General features: G+C 35.2%; 1 protein-coding gene across 2 annotated transcripts in view; it reads right to left on the bottom strand.

The window, feature by feature from the left end:
- The window catches only part of nuf (rab11 family-interacting protein nuf), a 98,857-nt gene that overhangs the window by 70,543 nt on the left and 12,020 nt on the right, over nt 1–16,294 (bottom strand). The window contains exon 2 of one of the 2 annotated variants that reach the window (XM_028322532.1): nt 442–498. The exons of the other annotated variant lie outside the window; for it this stretch is intronic. The gene's annotated coding sequence lies outside the window, so the exon portion shown is untranslated. The remainder of the gene's footprint in view (nt 1–441; nt 499–16,294) is intronic. 2 annotated transcript variants of the gene reach the window in all.

The following is a 16,294-nucleotide window of genomic DNA, read 5'->3' as shown; positions in this document are numbered from 1 at the left end:
ATAAAAGTCGATAAAAGTCTACAAAGTTGAAGCAACTTTGTATGGTGGGTGATAGTGTTTTACAAGAGTGACCTCCATTTCAAAATGACTCATGAATTCCGAGATATTATAAGAAATATTAGTGGTTTGTTCGTCACGTTCTTAGGATAAGAAAAAACGAAGCGTCACAAGAACATGCTCTACTTTACGAGTTGGGTGTTATCGATTAAAGAATACACTCACAACATTGTAATAAGAAACAGCTTTTCTTAGCTTAGTAGACCGAGTTATTTGTTAAAAAAATACCTTAATACCTCCACATTCCATAACTTTAAGCAAAAAGGTTATTCCATTAAGTTAACGACGGGAGCGATAGTGATATAACCGGACGGACGTAAGCACGTGCTTCGCATCGCAAGCTTTCTACTTTTTATGGCGAATTTAAATTAGCCGGAAGCTCACCTGAGTGACCTGCCTCTGTGGTGGATCAGCGCGGTTGTGATGTCATAGATGATTTATCTGGAAAGAGAGTTTTGAATAAGTATTGGGTAGAGATAGAGAAAACAAAAAAAATCTGTCTTTTTTAAAATTGCTAGTCTTTTTTGGTTTGCACATAGGTTATATTCCGTTAAGGCCTCCGAATTACCCAAATTACATACATGATTGTGTCAGGAGGAGTAGAGTCAAAACAAACTTTTTCAATGGTCGACCGTCAACATAAATGGAATTGCGTCATCACGAATTGGTAGTACGATGCAAAAACCAAAAGTATGCTATTGTTAACTAAACTTATCTACATGCCCATATAAAAACAACATGGCTGGGAATTATTTAACCATTTACAAACCCCACATAAAAGAAAGACCTCTGAAAGACAAATGCCAAAATGTTTCAACTTGTTTTATGTTATGATTTCAGTTTCGCCAAGTTCTAAAATAGCTCTAACGACTTTCGTGCTGCTAAACGTGTTTGGAACCTGTAATTTTAATCCAAATTATAAAGTTTAGCAAAGATGTTGCGAAATACAGTTTGAACTTTGACTTTGAACAATATTTCCAAATAAAAACTTAAATGTATAAATAACTTTTGAGCGCCAATTAATAAATATTGCCTTGTAAGATTGAAAATTTTGATTAGGTAAGTACTTATATTAAACGGGAATAGGTTCTTTATAACTCTTTCATTACATTAAAATGTAATTGCAATTAATGTTTACTTTCTCATTAAGTTTTATAATAATTTCACATTTTATGTTATGATCGTAGTAAACAGGTAAAAGTTAATAATTTGTGTTGATGATAGTATGTAAAATATATAAGTACATATCATATTTATAGCCTAAGTTTAATGATCGAACATGTGTAACATACGATAATGTGCTCTTTCGTTACTTATTTTAGACTTTATAAAGCCAGGTATCCAGCGCGTGTTTTGCCCTACACAATCAACAAAACCATATCAACATTCAGCATTTCTTGCAGGCAATTTTGTTGAATGTTGACATGATTTTGTGGATTGTGTAGGGAAAAATACGCTATAACAGACCCTGATTTAATACATGCACTTGTAGAGATGCGCATGTAGCAATCTCATGTTCATTGTTTGACTCTACAGTCGTGCTGATAAAATACTTTTTGTCCAGCTCAACAACAATGGCCGCCGTACCCTCATTCGAAAGGTCAGCTGGTATCCAGTGCTATTTCTGACAGGCCACGCCTGCAAGTCTGTGGACTGTGGCAAAGGAATAGCATGCTGTGATGCTATCGCTCGGAGCTTCATTAAATTATGGGCTATAAAGGTTTAATATCTTGGATACTTTTTGCTAAGCTCTTCGTTTGTTTTTAGATCGTCTGATGTTTATTTGCAGATTTTTTTTTCAATTTACATCTGATACTGGCCACACACAATCTATGTAAATTGTGCCATTCTAAATTGGTGTTTTCCTTCGGATTGTAACACACAATGTGTTGTGTAATAAAGTTTATTTAGTATCCTATGTATTTTTTTAAATGAGTAGATTATGGTATACCAAATGCAATATGACTGTCTTTGTACGTGCAATTAAAAATCAATCAGGAAGAAGTAAACCATAATTAAAACGGTCGAAAGGCCTTTGCGTGCTATCATTAGCAAGTAGATACAGTCAACCATAAAGTTAATGTTAACAGATTGATGCTTTCTTTAAACCCATAACATAAATAAATAAATATCTTTAGACAATTTCACACAGCGCTATCTAGCCCCAAAGTAAGCAATTAAACATAAAAAGTGCCAATAAAAAACCAACGAAATACATAAATTATATCGACAAGGTTACTTGACCGGTACTAGAGTACTGCATGTGGGTCATGTCCATTGCTTTACTATTGTGTGTCGTTTGTACATTACAAAAGGGTTAAAAAAACTATAAATTAAAATAACCTTTTCTTTAGATACTTGTAAAACAACAGACTAGTACAAATACCCTTCAAGCCATCTACATCTATGTATCTGCAATTTATCTGTGAAATATTAAAAAAAAACTGCTCCACTTTTAAAATTAAAATTTAAAGCGCTGTTCTACTTTGACCAATTATTCGTGGCCGACTGTACTTTCTACAATCGTCGGTCAAGTGGGCAACTAGATGCAGTACCTTCACGCTTGGTGGAGTAATGGTGGAGCCACAGTGTAGGGCTACCACCTCTTTAGAGACAGAAATAAATAAAAAAGAGTAGGAAATCTTATGCAGTTGTAATTGGTGCTATTTTGGAATAAAAATATTATTTAGTCTGATGTGCGTGCTGCTGTTTATACTTACTTTTTATTGTGAGAAGAAAGTTACCTAACAAAAGATGGACAAAGAAATTGAGTACTAGGTCAAAGTTGTGATAGGTTGTGAAAGGTGATATACAGGCCAAGAGCTTCCTCGTTGTGGATAAAAACAAGATTAAAGTTCGGTATTTTAAAGGGACTTTTTTTCTATTTTTATAGACGCAGAGAATGGGTGTAATATTTAGTGCCATGTTTACGTAACATAATATTTATAGACAAAATAAATAACTGATAAAAGGAAACCCTGTCAAAACGTCACAGCCAAATAAAAACTAGTCTATGTAATAAGCATGATCGCGGCAATTTGCCTTTTTAGATAGACATAGAAAATTAAAATGACACAATTGAGACGGTTTTGTCGCTAGGACACGATCTCTTCCAGACGACCTAGAGAAAGTAGTTAAGAATTGTTAATAAAATAAGATTTTGTCAAGTGGCAGCCCTAAGACAGACCCTATTGCTACCAGCCCACTCACTTCAGCGCGATCAGTCGTGGTCGTGGCTCCTCGCCTACATTTTGCAACAATTAACCACTTACTGCTTTTTGCTGGTTTCCTAGTGGTCGATGTTACATAGTTTCTCGTAATGTAGTCACTGATGTACCAATTGCATACATACCCATGGGTGTAAAAAATCGGGGCTATTTCGGAATTTAATAAAGCCGTTGCATGTAAAACTGCTGAAGCGAAATAAGTGGGTGAGTAGAGTTCGAAAGCTTATTAGCGAAGTTACAGAATTTAAGTTATAGTTGTTGCAATTCACAAAGGCATGATCATGTGTGTGGCATATACATGTGTGGTGGCTTTGTTCGTTTTTAAAAGTTTTGATAGACATTACACTATCGTTATGTGCATGTACACAAGTAAAGCTCACTCGCCTTCGTGAGTTGCAAGAAATAATATGACTGTAAATATGTATTAACGTGATTTTATGCTTCGTAGAGTGTTATTATTATGTTATCTGTGGTAAGGTCCTACTTTTAGGCCAGTGCAGTTGAACCGACATGGCTCAATCAAGGCACCAAGTCTTGGGGCCTCATTTGATACAAGTCTCATGATATAAGTATTATTAGTACTTACTTGTAACACATGTACATAAATAAGACGTGTGTTACAAATATTGCCGAGTCTACATCTCAGTATGGTAGTTATGTAATGGAATTGTATTACCATGACTCATAAAATATTATTAACTGCTTGCCTAAATACTTAAATGATTACTGACAACCTAATAATTAACGCTTATTGAATTTCGCCACACTGACCTTAATCAGTCAATCATGAAAGTGGTCATCATCTGTAATTATTACTTATTAGTTTTTATCATTATAAATCAGTATCGTGTGCTACATACTCGTACATATAAAATCATCAACAATACTCGTATGTATGACATCAGATCTGTTTAAACATTTTACACAATAACGCGAATATTAACGAACTACTAAGTGCTAAGTGGTCAATAAGGCTTATTTTATGAGGAATAATATTCGATTTCCCGACACAGTCAATAATATTGTAACTATTGTAGAATAGAGAAATAATATGTACAAAAATATATTGGTAGCAGATTTAGAAAGGGAGAATATTCGATCAGTTACGTGCTTTTGTAGCACTTAGGACTCTTATCAAAACATTATACAACAATTAATTGTCTTATCAGACGTATCGCTGACAAGGTGGTACAATTTGTTCATTGCCCGATTACCTACCTTATCAAGTTAGGAACGTTGACAACAACTTTGTTAATTCTAATAAGTTTTTATCAGTAGGTTATGAATTCGGAATGGACCTAATTTAATTAGCCCTTATTAAATGTACTTTTGCGAATCAAAATTATCTTGGTACACTAATAACATACTCTACTTCTGCTATCTATTGTAAATATTTACCGTGTTCATTTATTAATCCACACATTACGGAAATCTTTGTAAAACAGAATAATAAAGTTCCAATCGAGAATAATAATTATACCTTTGCTTAATTCCGAAAAAACCTTACTGCTACGACATGGCTACGACTAGCAGCTTAGCTGTCCTAATATAATGGTCAATGATTGAAAAATAAGGTTTCCTCCTTCCACTCGTAAGTCTGACGTGAGAGGGTTAAAATGGTCTAGCTGAACCATTATCATCATTAAGTCCTGGTTCAATAAAAAAGGAAATCTAGACTCTATCATGCATGTTTGTTACTGTGAATATATACCCCACCATTATCACTATTTAGTCGACGTGGAAAACGACGTTGTTGAAATCTAACTAGACTCTATTTTTAGGGTTTGTAGGTAACAGTAGGTAATTAGTATGTTACCCATCAGATGATGGGTAACATACTAATTTATTTTGTAATTGATGTAATGTAAACACGCTACCCAATTAAAGTATCTAGGATCCGTAGCACGGTGTGATATTTCTCATACAGCCTGTATTATGTAACCAACACTACTGACGCAGTACAGGTAATTAAGATATGCGTGCACCAGCCTATGTAAGGCTCTATTTACATAGTTTAGATGACGTAAGACTTGTATTTTGTACAATTTTAACAAGATAAGTTAGACACAGATCTATTAATGACTAAAGTTGTATGTTTGAACGAATATACAACGTCGCGGAGCGCCCTCTACCATGGTACAGCGTAAATATTCGCAAAGTTACAATAATGGCTGGAAAATAACCAAGTGGATTTTATGATTAAAAAGATCAATGGCTTGTTGTAGACTGACGTGGTTCATAAATAGTACCCACACAAATACTAAACACGAAACGATTATCGTATCGTAAAGATCCTTAAATTAAAACCGGTTCGACGATCTCTCAAGCGTTAACCATTCATTAGTTCGAAAAGGTGTTCTCGCACTTGACCGCGATTCTTAATCGTTGAAACCTTGCATTTCATTGTAGTAGTCGATCACTTGCATAGTATTGTAGGTAATATGGCGCCTACAGTTGACTTAGCATACCTTATAAGGAATACGTAAGTTACACACGGATACAATGATCACACAGATGAGTCATGCTTAAGTGCAAAAGAACTGCGTGGGATATGACCTTAGTTAAACCGTTTAGAACTTTTTTGAAAGGCTACAGCCATATTTTCCGTTCTAGGCTACGTTTGCTCACTGATTATTTGTTTCAACAGTCATGTTTGCATTTGGAATAAGTGAGGACGTTAGGGAAGTCACGAATTTTGTAGCAAGATAACGTTCTTCGCGCTAAATCTTCATATTTGCAGGTATTAAGCACACACAATTTTCCATTGACTTACGATATACCTATTAAGTAGGTAAAACCCACAAAGTTATGACATATTAATTTTAAAATTTTTGGTAAAATAAATATTAATTTTCGTACTAATAATGTCAGTCTGTAATACAAAAATACCAAAATCTCTTCAAAGCAATCCAAATTGGTACTCTCCTGTATTATAAAGTAATATTTTATCTTGGGTGATAAGTAGGCCTATGTAACATAAGACTTACACTAAAAGACACAGGAAGATGGACCGAGGATCTGCGATAAATAAATCACTTCAGATCAGATGGAGGGCTGTTCCAATCTGTAATAGGATTATACGCAGATGTAGATTAAATGGAAAGCGTTAAGACGCAGACGAACTTATCTTTTTTGAGCCCATTTGCTGACCAATAGTTGAATTTAAACTGTCGATAACAGAAAATAACATAATTTAAATAGCATAATAAATCATGATTCTCAAAACCAAGTCGTTCCAAAATAAAAGAAGAAGAAATTACGTAAACAAGTGGTAAATATCACCGTTATAACTGAAATATCTCTTGTTGAACTGTGCCCTTATCGAATTGATGATCAGCCGTCTAAAATCAGCAGCATAGCATATCAGAGTTTCTTATCAAAATATAGAAACAGTAAAATAAGTACAATCAACCTGATGATCCGATAAGTTAAGGATTCCGTGTTTCTGAGGTCGTCGGTCTCGTTGTTCGTGGTTGTGTTGGTAGTTTGTTGTTATGTCAGAAGCCTCAAGCCACCACCGATAGTCAGAAAATAGCTGTCACAAGGTAGACAGAATGAAAAAAGTAAGACTTTAGGAAGTTGAAAAATGAAAAGAAACGTAGTTTAATCTTCGTGAACGAAAAGCAGTCGTTCTGCATATAATGTCATGGCATGACAGATGATGCAGGCAGGCAGACCTTAATACTTAAACTTGAGGAAGATCATCCAGTAAAATTGCAAAGCAAGGTCAATGATACAACGCTAGTAACTTAACCACAATAAAACGAAGGTAACACCACCTCTACACCCAGTGCAAAACTCTTTCTTTGTCCAGAAATCTTTGCTAATCCAGTACCTATATCTCAAATGCATAGCTTAATGGTTACATCGCTAGTGACTTTACCCATCATAAAACGAGGGTAAGAACTGACCGCATCCTCTCATTGCACAATTAGATGCATAGACCGCAGTCACTTCCAGTTATGTCACTCCACATTGGCTCTAGTCCAAGAGCCGAAGTCGTATGCCGTATTTCACTCAATGCGAAATAGTCTTGGCTGTAAGGCGATGTGCAAACGTAGATATTTGTAACAAATGTTGCTTTTGCCGCGTTGCAAGTGTTGGTGCAGAGTTAATGCGAATTTGCGAGGTCAGTTGGACGCTGGCACGATATCAATTTCAGTTGGGTACTGTCCGATAGTCTTTTATGAATAAAATTCGTTTGGAATAAACTAGGGAGAAGTTGGCAAAGTGAACTAAAATAATTTCTTCAAAAATAAGAGTGCGAAGCATGCTCAGGGTGCGTTCTGTATTTGCTACGCAATTGTACCCTTATCCAGATCAGTCCAAAACAAATTGATTGGTGATAAATTCACCAAAACAACAATAAACAATAATATTTATTTATTATCGGATCATACAAACAATATGATTGTTTTTAAAGTGCTATTTGTGTTTTGATAACACGGATCAAAATGTAATTGCTTACTAAATTGGTTTTTAAATGTATAGGTAGAGCGGCACTTCTCTGGTCACAAGAAATGTAATTAATTACACCGGGACTTCCACGATGCACCTTTTCATTAATGAGATGAAATTTTAATAACTGCCGAAATACTGGAATCTCACTGGTATTCCGTGACATGGCGATAATTTAAATGTAACTCGTTTCAGCATGTGTAAAATTTTCACCGGATTTTATTGTACCCCTCTCGCGATCGAAATGTAAACTCTTGCGCAGTGCATAAAGCGTACTATTAATGCGATCTATAATTGGCCGGCGTCGGATAGTCTAAGCGGCTGGCTAATTTTAACGCTTGGGCTTCGAACGATGCTTTGACGACAGAACCCATTTGCGGTGTTATTGAAGGCTTTGAACGTGGCTGGGATAATTTATCACGTGCGAATGTGTGGTGATTAGGGTTATATGGATTATCTAACTGAAATCTGCTGAATAAACTGGTCTCGGTGGTAATGTTTGTTACCCATTAGTCTCTCTACACTTAGCGTCAGCTCTAGATCTTGAGAATACTTTTTCACACTTTTCTCAGTTCAGGGTGTATTTCCAGTTTGTTACGAGAGGTAACAACTTTTGCAAGAGTTTACGTATACATGAAAAATAAAACTTTAAAACTCTACTTGCTGTAATAAACAAAAGAACTTATTTTTTATAGTTTTGAACTTTGCTCTAACCAAATAAGGAGGATGTTTTAAATTAGCGTTAAATTAGGACTTATATCTAGTTAGCAACAGGAAAATAGCTCAACAAGATTGCAGTTTTACGGCTGTACGAATAAAATTGTAGGTTATCTCCGATCTCCACTATAATCTGATATCCTATCAGTATAATCTTGGTCTTCGCTTAATTCATGGTTTCCGTTGATCCTCGTACGCTGAGAAAATAATTGCTAGTCTATTCATACAGCAACCTATTGCTAATTCTTACTTTCCGTAGAAAAACTAGTCAGTCAACATACTAGGCTATTAGCAGACCGATTCCTGCTCTATGACGTCACTAGTCTTGCAGTATTCGAACGCGGAACGTAAACGGATTGTCATTTGCTACGAATTCAGAAAATGTGTGATTCGTAGAAGGAAATGCATAATGCGTTTCTCCGACTTTCTCTGCCATTCTAAAGGCATGTAGAGTTGTAGACGTTATTGTAAGCTATAACGTACAAGATAATAGTACTCTTTTGGAAATACCTAGGTACGAGTAGGTATATTATATTTTGTGACGTTACATTATAATAGAAATAAAACTTTTGAATGCAACCGCATAGGGTTTGCTCTACCTATAGTTAAGCTAAATGTAACCTTAAAAACTATTTGATTTCCCTGATAATTAAATAAATATATTTTTTCAAATGGATCACAAAATTTACGATTCATTCCCGGTGGCATGAAAACCTCCATTTTATATTAAGTAAATATTGTTATTGCGAAAGCGTGACGAAACTTAACAATTCAACAAGAATATTTATTTGCAGTGAATTATTCTAATCTTCTTTATTAACTTTCTTAAAAACTTCATTCTGTTTTTCTGTTAATAATGTCAGCATCTAATAAATATTAGATTTTATATGTTTCTGCATTTTAGTAGCTATCATTATCATTAGCCCTTGTTAATAGCACATTAATTTCTAAAATGCTCTCTACCATTTCACTTTTGTGAAAGAGAGTTTGTTTTTGCTAGCTCGTGCATGACGTCAAGTTAATAAAATTACGTTATTTGGAAATCTGTTGCAGTAAGCGAGTCTATCTATGACACAGTATAAGAGAACAAAAAGATAACACATCGCTTTAAGACACAACATTTAGGCTTCGTTGCACCACCTAACTTTAACCGTAATTTTAACGGTAAACGGTGTTTTTTGTATGGAGTTTGACAGATTTTTGACGTTTGTCACAGTTAAAGTAAGATAGTGCAACCCAACCTTAGTCAATTGTCTGCCTGCCGTTCACTTTACCTTTCAATTAGTTATCTTTGTTCTGGTTATATTTTCAGGATTGAATCAATGGCATTCCAGAAATGCAATGTGAGCTTTAAGGCTGTGGCAGTTCCATGGTATGATTAAGTCAAAAGCAACTCGCTTTTGATTTCAGTTGTTGCAGTTTACTCGTAAGTTAGGCCGTAAAAGCATCGGGATTTAGCATAGCGTTGATATTCTGAACTACTATTTTTATTTCACTATGTCCATGTAATATATAAAAATGTAGGCTACATTGCTCGTAATACTCGGAAAAGGCACGTGTGGCTATTTACATAATCTGTGTACCTACATTAGTCATTCATAATGTACCTCCTACCTACTGTTGGAACAATAACGCTTTATTACGCTCTTTCACAGAAATGTTAATAGTTTGTTAGACATTTTTAGTGTGTGACTAGAACCTTCGGAATAGTATTAAAGATAGTTTGAAGCTTATAAGGACAGTCTTGAATAACTTCAGAGTTATTAATATCAAGTAAGTATAACAAACTTATGGATCGACTAACAGTTTTTCTCATAAACATGGGTCTTATTTATAACCCTACTAGCTTTCCGCCCTGGGCTTCGCCCGCGTGGAATTTTGTCTGTCAGAGAAATACTTTATCGCGCGCGTCCCTGTTTCAAAAACCGTGATAAAAACTATCATATGTCCTTTCCCGGGACTTAAACTATCTCTATGCCAAATTTCTTCAAAATCGGTTCAGTGGTTTAAGCGTGAAAGCAAGACAGACAGACAGACAGACAGACGGACAGACAGATAGACAGAGTTACTTTCGCATTTATAATATTAGTATAGATTTTGAATTACTAAGTAAGTAAGTACTAAATTGTAAAGGTGCGTCACATACATATAACTATCGCAGTAGGTCTGGAAATGCATTGGCAACGCCTCTGATGGTGTCGATTTCATGGGCGGTATTGTGTAGTGACTATAGTGTACCTACTTATCTATCATCAATCACATGACTCACATTCATATCATGCTGTTTTTCTATAACACGTTGTAAAGGATACTGCATTGATTTTAGTTTTTAGTTGAAACTCATTTATCATAGAACAAATGTTTCAAATTTTATTTTCTAAACTGTAATAAAATTGCGTGTCTGTCAGTTTTTATAGATAGTAGATACCTCTTCGGAGAGTGCTTCATATAAGTACCACTTACACCATCAGGTGACTTCCATCTCCCATTTATTGCGGGATGATACCACATTTATGTGGTCGATATACTCATTAAGGGCACCAAGCGCTTTGCAACGTCATAAGCATGGCAATTAGGTACATAGCATAGGAGAGTATTGCCTTCAAGGAGAGGAGTACCCAAATGGAACGCGTGAATGGGCATCTTCCCAAACTCGCTTCATTATAACCACATAGATAGCACATCAAGAAACAGCTTGAGTTTTGATCAGGAACCAGCTTATCCAACTTGGTATAGGTGTAACCTTCCTAAATATAGCACTGCCCTAAAAGCCTAGTTACCAAATCCAACTCATTCAAACAAACCATTACGCTTTTGGTCCATTTCTTAGCACAATTCCGAATCACCTTGTTCCACATAAGGTTTTAAGGTTGCCTTCGGACGTCGACCCACGATCGATTCCGCTTTCTAGGGCGACCGGAACAGCCTGTTCCATTCCACGCCTAGCTGGTGCTGCCAAAAAGTGGTAAAGTAGGTCTTCCAACCCCTTATTTTGTAATTTGGACTTACATGTAGGACGTAGGCGTAATAGAACATTATAATTATGAAGTCACTGGATCCATTCTCACGTTATTGTCAAGGCGTCATAAGACGTCATCTGAGTCCGCCACTTCTCAGCACCATCAGCCCATATTATTATGTTTTCCCGAAGTGGTGGTAGGGCAAGCTATACATATATTTGGGACGAGTTTAAGTGCTCTGGAAAGGGCCTATGTATGTAATAAACTATTTGAATTTGAATTTACCAGATTCTGTATTTTATTGACTCGACAAGAATTCAACAAACTTCAGATCAAACCAAGTTAATCTTTTTAGCGTGTAGCAATTGGCCACAAGTTAGAAGTTAGGACTATCACATTCAAGTCACGTCAAGTAAAGATTGTCTGGACATGAGACCGGTTACCATTATCCTAGTTGCAGAAAACTATGAAGTTCCTGTTTATAGTACGTTTTGTTCGATCAAATGGTACTTGGCACCGCTATCTACCCGCATGGCATGAATTAGAAACTCATGATTTCCTAGGATGCAAATTGCAACGTAGTTACATGCGTATGCGGTTGTATCACTGCTACGGGATTTGTAACGAAGTGGATTTAGTGAAATACTTTTGAAATCGAAACCTTGATTTTATTACTTCTGCACTTTAGTTTTACCTCTTAATTTGGGTTATAAACCGAAAATTGTATTAAAAGAAATAAACGCTTTTTAACATCAACAAAGAAGCTCTACATGCATGTCACCCTATAGATAGAAAGTGATGATCAGGCGGAAGGTGCAAAATAAAGTTGTATGTTTGCGTCTTATCTACATCAATAATCAGCTTAGAATTTGCAGCTTAGACTGCTAGTCTATAGATATCTAGGGATTATCCGCACGACCTTCTTGGTTTAAAAGAGCTGAAGACGTCTAAAGACTATCATCACTTGGCACTTCGTTATACCTACCTGAGTACCTACCTATATCTTTACATGGCACGTTCAACCAGCATCTACGTGCTAGATCAAGGTTCTCGGTTCATTGTCAATGTGTGATCACTTTGTGTTGACAGACTAGCTTTTTGCCTAAGTTTCCACGCTTAGAAGTGGCACGCAATGCGCACGTTAGTTTTTCATTAACATAATTGCAATCGGAACGATTCGGTGAATGTAGATTGTAGTTTAATTGTAATTCGGAAAAATACGCAAGCGTGCTCTATAATGTAGCGTCTAATGTACATACGGGTTTGTAGTATGATAGCATATCAGATAGGTAATTTTGTTGCAAAATCACACTAATTACAATTACATAAGTCCCTATAGTGTTTAGCTTGGTGTGCCGTTGTCTGTTTACGTAAACTTGTATTTGTAATCATTTTGTATGCCTACGAAGATTATGTTGAGTTTACTTCTATTTTAAAGTCTGATGCACTGGTTCTTTAAAAATGGTGAATGGTTTCTTTAAAAATAATTTTATATATTTTGTAGTAAATTTCAATTCTAGCATATGCCTGACATTACTAACAAGGTATCAGTTCGTTGGCATTGGTATTATATTAAAACTTAATTGATTCTTGTTACTTTCACGTCACAACTGAAATAGATTGTTGACTGGTAATAGATTTTACAACTCCGTATTTATTACGAGTACATTTCAGAGGCCGACCGTGTGCGTGACACAGCTTGGATTGTGGTCACGACTGTTCTAACTGGGTGTCTAAACAATATGACCTAGCTATAAATATGTAATCATTCTGATTCGATTTGTTCCTAATTGGATATTTGGCACTACCAATAATTCTATGACACAACTACGGACTTTAGGAAATGCTTTTGTAACTCTGAAAACTGAGTTGGTTTTTCAATATAGAATTTTCGCGAGCTTGTGAAGTCATGAGTTTCCCTTAATGTGCCTATAATATCTATGGGCTAAGGGAGAGTCGCATTTTGACAGACAATTGAGAGATGTACAGCTACTTCTATAGTAATTGCAGGTTTTCATAGATTTTGCTTATGTTTCACGGATCATTCTGTAAAACTTTTGCATCAACGTATGGGCTTGTTGTTTTTGAAGATCTAAGTACCTATCTAAATCCTGTCAAATCATTGACTATCAAAGTTTATCATCAAGTTATCTAATTGTAACATCTTGAAGTAGTCTGCGGGTGATACTAACGCACTGCAATCGCAAGTCACTTCAATTTTAGATTCGCCTCTAGATAGATAGCCAACTTAAGTATTCCCATGTCTTTTTTATACTATTTTTTCTATTTTAATATGGTAGCTTTTTGTAATATGTCCATTTGCCAATTTGGCTTCATAAGCGGATGCCGTAGTTGGATTAATGCCAAAACTGTGAAACAGTGAACAAACCAACGCAAAATTCCAAACAAAAAATATCATTTGTATTATTGTTAGTGTAAATGATACTTCATAAATCTTGACAAAAATCAATGTAGTTTTCTTTTCTGGCTAACAGCTTTAATAATAAATATTTTTAGCCTTAATAATTTTATTTTATACAAGTATTATGTAGTAGGCATTTTATTGCTCATTGTAAAAGTGTTTTGAGTTTTAAAAGAGTAAAATTATTGATTGCAATTTCTATTCTTATTTTTTTGTTTACTTTTTATTTTATGATAGATTAGGTATATGAAATATATTACAGCTAAGTTTAATTTGATATCAACTCGATGTTACAAATCTTGTAAAAATATTCATATACAAGTAATTAATTTAGTTTCATACTACGATACACGCCTGACTTACGAAACTTGCTTTTCCGCTAATTCATATTAATAAATTGAAAAATTCAGTGAATTTGTGTAGCAATTATGTCAGTGGCAGTAATAGTATCAGTGCGTATTAATTAGCCGACTAATGAAAATTAATTTACGAATTAGTTTACCTTTTAACGTTCAAGGTTAGCGTAATAACAGGATACGATGTTTCCGAGGATTGTCTAATCGTGATACAGCTTTATGTGATGTAAAAAGCACTGGTTTTTTCTAAGAATTAATACTGTACATTAAGGTCTTGCAAATCAATAACGAGCATTTGATTTTATAGATTTTAAATAAGATGTGTTTCCACTTTTGAACCAATTAGCTGTTGGGTATTTTCACAATAAATTCAATTAAATTCGAATAGTTAGTTACCTTAGTATACCTATTTATTAGTATATTTGCTTCATCTAGGAATAAATTCTAGGACGTTTGAGTCGAGATGTCTCTCTCTCCATCTAACTGGACTACGGAGGCGTTCAGTTTTGATTTTGCCACATAAGTATAAATTGGATGCATCCTTTTCAATATAAAACCACGTAAGCCGTAAGTATGACGCACAGTGAAAAGTTATAGCAAGTAAAAACTCATTGAGTATAGTTTATTACTAATGTGACATTTTATTTTTGGAAGATAACAAACGTTTCTACCTACTTCAAGAGTGCAGAAGTCAACAATAAAGAATGACTTCATCGACATTGTAGGATGGAATGCGCTGGCGACGGTCGACAAACAATCTGCGTAAACAACGAAGAACAATGGTGTTGGCGCAGGTGCTGAAGATATAGGTACTTGAAAGTTTTATATAACCTTGTACTGCTGGGTAATTACGTGATTGTTACCAAGAAAAGAAAGGTTTGAATTCATTTTCATTGGCTTAAGATTTTATCGGCCATTGTAGTAGATGTACGTTCCAAAAACGTACCAAATACCATGTATGGCTAACGAATGTGTACAATTGAGTCAATTGTTGCGTATGAAACAGGTTCTTCGGTTCTTTAAATGACAAAACCGTAACTAATTAGCTAATTATAATAGCTGCTAATCTTTAAGGATGATGTTAAGCAATTGTAGAGGTAATGACAAACTGCACTCGTAAAGACACTAAAATGCTAAGATGTTATGTTCTTTATATTTAACGTGAATTTTCATGTCACTTTTTCATGTTAATTTTCATATCTTACACTTTCGGTTGACTGAGTAAAACAATAGTATTCTTATTAATTATTCATTGTTTTCAAAGTACATACGTCATAATACCTCGTTGAGTAGAACCTACAATCCTTTACATTACACCATAACCCTAGTTTAACTCTTAGGCATAAAGTAACTTAACTATACTGGTTAAAAATAATTGTCCAAGAACAAAGCAAGTTATCCTTAGATACTTTTCATTGTTTATTCAGTGCGTACACGCATTTAGAAGTCAAGAAAGCATGACCGGTTACATAATGGACACCCCGCTACTGTTGACCGCAACTTACGGTAACAGTATCATAGAGGGGCGTTAAATGACAATCTATGGTTGTTATGGTACCGAGTATGGGGTGACTTCACCGTAAATCGGTTTTAGGCAACCATAGTAATGTAGGAGAATAATAGGGAGATTATAAAACAAAACAAATTAAGAAAGATTCTATCATTTCAACATCAGTCTCATGGTAAAAGTAGCTGACAAATTGTCTACCTACTTTAATACCCGACTGCGCTAGAAGGAGGGTTATTGTATGTTTTTTAACCATAACGATGGTACACGTGACGGTAAGTAATGATCAGGCCAAAGGTTATGTTAATGGGACTAAACTTTAATGTCAAAGTGCCGAACATTCTATTGCTCTATCAGCACTCCGAGAGAGTCAAGTCGTAAGGAGGTAATTGTCATTAAATCAAGTTTAAAGTGGGGTAATCACTAAGAGCGTTTGTCCCCTCATCAATAGAATGATGTTTTAGTGGAATGACTGATTGTTGTTCTATTTGATGGCTATTTTAAGTTGTTGTCCCTTCCAATCGATCCCTATCTAACTGTACTACCCGCAAACTAATGACGGCTTGCAGCGGACGTAGGCGGCCCATTCG

This window comes from Ostrinia furnacalis, unplaced genomic scaffold (genome assembly GCF_004193835.3).
Source record: "Ostrinia furnacalis isolate ACB-3 unplaced genomic scaffold, ASM419383v2 OfSCF7664, whole genome shotgun sequence".
Lineage (NCBI taxonomy): Eukaryota > Metazoa > Arthropoda > Insecta > Lepidoptera > Crambidae > Ostrinia > Ostrinia furnacalis.
The sequence above is the reverse complement of the archived record's forward strand: the minus strand, read 5'-3'. Positions and strand labels throughout refer to the sequence as shown.